The sequence below is a fragment of the Procambarus clarkii genome, chromosome 9, assembly GCF_040958095.1.
Source record: "Procambarus clarkii isolate CNS0578487 chromosome 9, FALCON_Pclarkii_2.0, whole genome shotgun sequence".
Taxonomy (NCBI): domain Eukaryota; kingdom Metazoa; phylum Arthropoda; class Malacostraca; order Decapoda; family Cambaridae; genus Procambarus; species Procambarus clarkii.
The window spans coordinates 51256979-51261838 of NC_091158.1; positions in this window are offsets into that span (position 1 = coordinate 51256979).

Here is a 4860-nt window from a genome sequence, read left to right on the forward strand (position 1 = left end):
TGCTCGTCGAGGCTGGAGATAACAGCTGCTGTAGTGACAGCGAGACGATGCTGGCTTGCTTTATGGCTGGCGAGCTGATCGATCCATCCACTCACGCACTCTAAGGAATCAGACGTTGGTAGAGTGAGGTGCGTAGCGCTCAAGCAGAGGGCCGCCTAAGTCACACTGCGAGCGAGACGATGCTACTCTTGCAACGATGCTGATTGGTTTGATGATGACGACTTTTGCGAGAATATATATCAGAATAATACAGGAGAAGATGCCCATAGGGGCGAGCTTGGAAGTGGGGACAGAAGAAGATAAGGGGGGGTGAGAGGAAGAAGATTTGTAAGAGAAAAAGTGCCAGGGCTAAACCCAGCTGCGTGTCGTTAGGTTGCGGCTTTCGAGGCAGGGACTCAGTCGGGTGTTTTCAGTGACAACATCGGGACATCACAAGCTCACAACATCACAGTGATTGGCTCAAGAGCGTCAGGGCTGAACTTTTTTACGGATTGTTTGTGCTGGTTGTTGAGAGCTGAATATGTAATGATAGTGGATGCTGGGTGTTGAGAGCTAAAGTTTAACGAAATACAGAGTTAGGAAGAGGATCATGGATGGTAGAGAAGAGGTCATGATTGTTTCGTGGTAGTCTGAGAGTGTGTAGGAGAAAATCAATGTGTTGTTCATGATGAGTGAGTAGTCTATCGATTTGTTTGTCTGATAGAGTTTTCCAGTAGGTATTTAGGGCAGGAATGTTAGTACTTTCATGGAGACTTTGACTGGTATTTAACTCTTGCCATCGGGTGTTGAGTACCCATCTTAGTGCTCTGTTCTGTATTCTTTGAAGTTTTATTTTGTTAGTGCGTGCAGATAGAGAAAGAGCTAGTGGAGCGTATGTTAGGAGAGGTCTAATAAGTGCTTTGTAAAGGTGCATTTTTGTGTCAGGTTTTGCAAATCTAAGTCTGTATAGTTTCTTCATGGCTTGAAGAGCTATTGCATGTTTCTGTGTTATGTGTGTGTGAAAGAGTAGTTGTCGATCAAATGTGAGTCCCAGGACTGTGGAGGAGGGAGATACAGAGATATAAGTAGGATTTTGAGTGTATGAATAGAGTTTGAGAGGAATTGGGCGAATAGTTCTTTTACAGAAAAAGTAGGTGATTTTAGATTTGCTGGAGTTGGTTTTTATACGCCGTTTGTACTCCCACTCAGTGACAACATCAAGTTCTGTTTGTGCTCTGTTTGTTAGTGTATCAATGGTGTTGCTGGTGACAAGGTGAGAGACATCATCAGCATAACATATGGTTAATGAAGTGTGATGAACAGGGTCAGGAATGTCGTTTATGTATAGGATGTAGAGTGTTGGGGCAAGAACAGAACCTTGGGGAACACCGGCGTGTAAGTTGAAGTAGTCAGAGTGTTGTTGGAGGAACTTAATTCGCATTGTCCTATTGTCTAAGTAGTTCGAAAGAAGTTTTGTGGTGATAAGAGGAAGATTAAAGTTGTTGCATAGTTTGAATTTTAAGCCGTCATGCCAAACAGTGTCAAAGGCCTTCTCAACGTCCTTAGTGATGAGTGCAGTCTTAAGTCTTTGGTGCTGATTGATACTGAGGTAGTTAGTCATGATGTTTAAGGCGTCGTGAGTGGACCGGTGAGGCCGAAATCCAAACTGTTTGTTAGTGAGTAAGTCATTGTGTTCAAGGTGGGTTCTAAGTCTCTGGTTGATCAGCCTTTCAAAGACTTTGCCAAGTGTCTCTAGAAGGCTGATGGGTCTATAGTTCTTTGGGTCAGTGTGGGGTTTCCCAGGTTTTGGAATAAGAACGGCTGTGGCAGACTTAAAGTTGAGTGGAAAGTATCCAGAGGCAAGGGAGGCGTTGAATAGGTTAGTGATAGCAGTAATGATAGAAGCAGGGAGTTGTCTAAGAAGGATATGTCCAATGCCAGACGCACCAGGGGCTCTACGACGAGTGCCCATGAGAGCTGTCTTGACATCAGCTAGAGTTAGGGAAGTTTGTAGTTCAGTGTTTGAATTGAGATTTTCAAGGTGAATGAGGTCGTCTGGTGTAGTTGCTTGTCTATTTTGGTGTATCCAGTCTTCGACTATTTCAATGTTGGGGCGTGCAAATGGTTCAGGAGGATGTGGGTGAAAGATTTGTTCCCAGTGGTGTTTAAAAATGTTGAGAACTGCTTCAGGATCAGTGATTTTGTTGTTATTATGTAGAAGGTATTTAAACGGTGTGTGAGTTGATCCTTGTAATCGTTTGATTCGTTTCCAGAATTCTTGAGGTGTCAGTTTTCTGTATTGTTCTGCTTGTTCTATAAGGTGTTTCCAATGTTTTGTGTGGTCTTCATCTAGGCTGTTAAGGATATGGTTTTTTAATGCTGTTAGGTCCCATAGTATTTGTCCATGACAATGTTTATTTTGTAAGAATCTAGTGTGATAGCAAGCTAAGAGGCGTTTGGAGCGAATGGAGGGGGTGAAAGTGAAATGTGGTTTGTGTGCTGTTTTAGGGATGGAGATGTTTGCTGCATGAATGATGGTGTCTTGTATGTTGCGTGCTTGTGTGTCGATGTCAGTGTGATGTTTGTCATTGTATTCATAAGTGAGATCAGTGTCATCAATGTGTTGTTTGAACATGTCCCAGTTTGCCCTATGGTATGAGAATTGAGGAGTGCTGGGGATGAGAATAGGATTTGTGGAGACTATGAGAATTAAGGGAATATGATCAGAGCCCGTAATGGGCCCTGGTGAAATGAAGTGTTGCAAGTTGCTGCCGTGTCTGTTGGTGAATATGAGATCAGGCCGGCCAGAACCTGTATGTGTGAAACAAGTGGGGAAATCAGGGCCAAGAAAGAATAGATGTTTTTGGGTGTATATTTGGTGAAGCTGTCTGCCATGCTGATTTGTGGTATTGTGGTGGAATGTAGGGTGTTGTGCATTGAGGTCTGCAAGCAGAAAAACAGGCAAGTGAGAGTTGTTGAAGAGAGTTATGAAATCTTGCATGGGAATGTCGGTGTTAGGACGGGTGTAGGTTGTGCAGATGATGAGAGACCCCATTTGTGTATGAACTTTAATGGCTAGGAAATGTTTGTGAAGCCAATGAGTGTGTAAGAGTTCGTGTTTGTATGAAGAACGGATGAGTATTGCAACTCCTTCATGTGCTTCATCTGGTGACTGGTAAGAGGAGTAGCCATAATGTTTGATTTTATATGAGTTCGTAATGTATGTGCTATTTAATAATAGCACATCAGGTCTCTCGATCTCAATAAAATCTGACACCATGTGTCTAATGTTGAAATATGCCCGCACATTAAACTGTATGATCTTTATGAATTTTTAGGTTTTGATGGGGTGCTGGTGGGGTTTTGTGCATGTACAAGAGCATGAGGGTTGCGTGATTCAATGAGTTGGGCAGTTATTGAGGAGGGTGCATCTTGGAGGATGGTGGTAGGAATTGTAGGATATTTACAGCGGGAGGTGGGAGTAAGACAACGGGTTGTTGAACGGGCTCGGGACGAGACAAGATGAGTTACAGAAGAAATGACTGAAGTTGTTGGGGGATGGAGGGAGACAGAAGGCTTGTTGACAGGGACCGGGTGAGAGGTATCAGAGGTTGTAGTGTTAGTAGTCAGATTGGAAGTGGAGAGGACAATGTTGGGTGAAGAGGTTGAAAGTGCCTTTGACATGGATGCTTCAGTTTGGGATAGTCCAGGATGTGCTGTTTGGTCAGTTGCACCGTTTTCTGTAGCAGTCAGGAGTGGGTTGGTAGGAGATTGTGGGGGAACTGTAGTATTTTCTTCAGCTGAAGTCATGGTGTTTTGTGGAGTGAGGACTGTAGGCGAGAATGGAGCAGAGCGCAATAGTTGAGTAGGAGGAACAGAGATACTAGGAAGGCCGTTATGAGTGAGAAAGATTGGAAGATAGTCAGCAAAGTCACGGCCATCGTCCTTGGCCTTCAAGTAAGCAGCTTGTACACAGGCAGTGACTCGTTCATATGCAAGGTTCTGAAGAGGAGAATAAGGTGGAGGTGGTGGGTGAGGGAAGAGAGGTGGAGAGGACTGAGTTTGTTGTGCAGTATTATGATGATGTTGCTGGTGAGGTGAAGCATTAAGGACACTGGCATAGGACATTGAGGTGGCTGATGCTGTTTGGTGATGAGATAGGTTATGGGAAGTTGAAGAAGAGGAATGAGGGTGTGCTTGAGTGCGAGGTTGGTTATTGCGAAGAGATTTTAGGGTTTGCTTTCTCAAAGGGCAAGATTTGTCAACTGCTGAATGACCTCCTTGGCAATTGATGCATTTTAAAGTGTTGGCAGAGCACTGAGTGAAAAAATGGCCTTCTGCAGAACATTTTGAACAAATTTGTGGGCTTTTACATTTCCGGGTTTCATGACTGTATTTGTAGCATTTAAAGCATTGCAGCAAAGGAAGATAGTCAACTGGACTAATGAGATAGGGAGGAGTGCTGGTGTTGAGGATTTTAATTCCATGGTGCAAGAGTTTTTGAGCTTCTGTAGGGGAGGAACATTGGATCTTGAGGTGTTTTGTATTGGGCACTGGGTATATCTCCATTACAGTAATAGCATTCCTGTGAGAGATGTCTTGAGAGAGATTGATAGTAGTAGGTGCTGAAAGGACAGAGCTGTCGACATTTCTTACAAGTACAGAGCATTTAGTTTTTTGTTCAATAGTGAGAACAGGAGTAAGTGAAGCTTGTGTGAGTTTTCTGAAAGTAGGTTCCTTGAAACAGGCAAAAAGGTCGTCTTCAGAGGCAATGAGAAATTTGATGGTGTTTGTGTTGGCATGTTTTATATGGTTAGTGGCTGGTGTGCCAGTGGCATTGTAAAAGGTAGTGATGCAGTCAACTGTGTCTATGGGTGTATT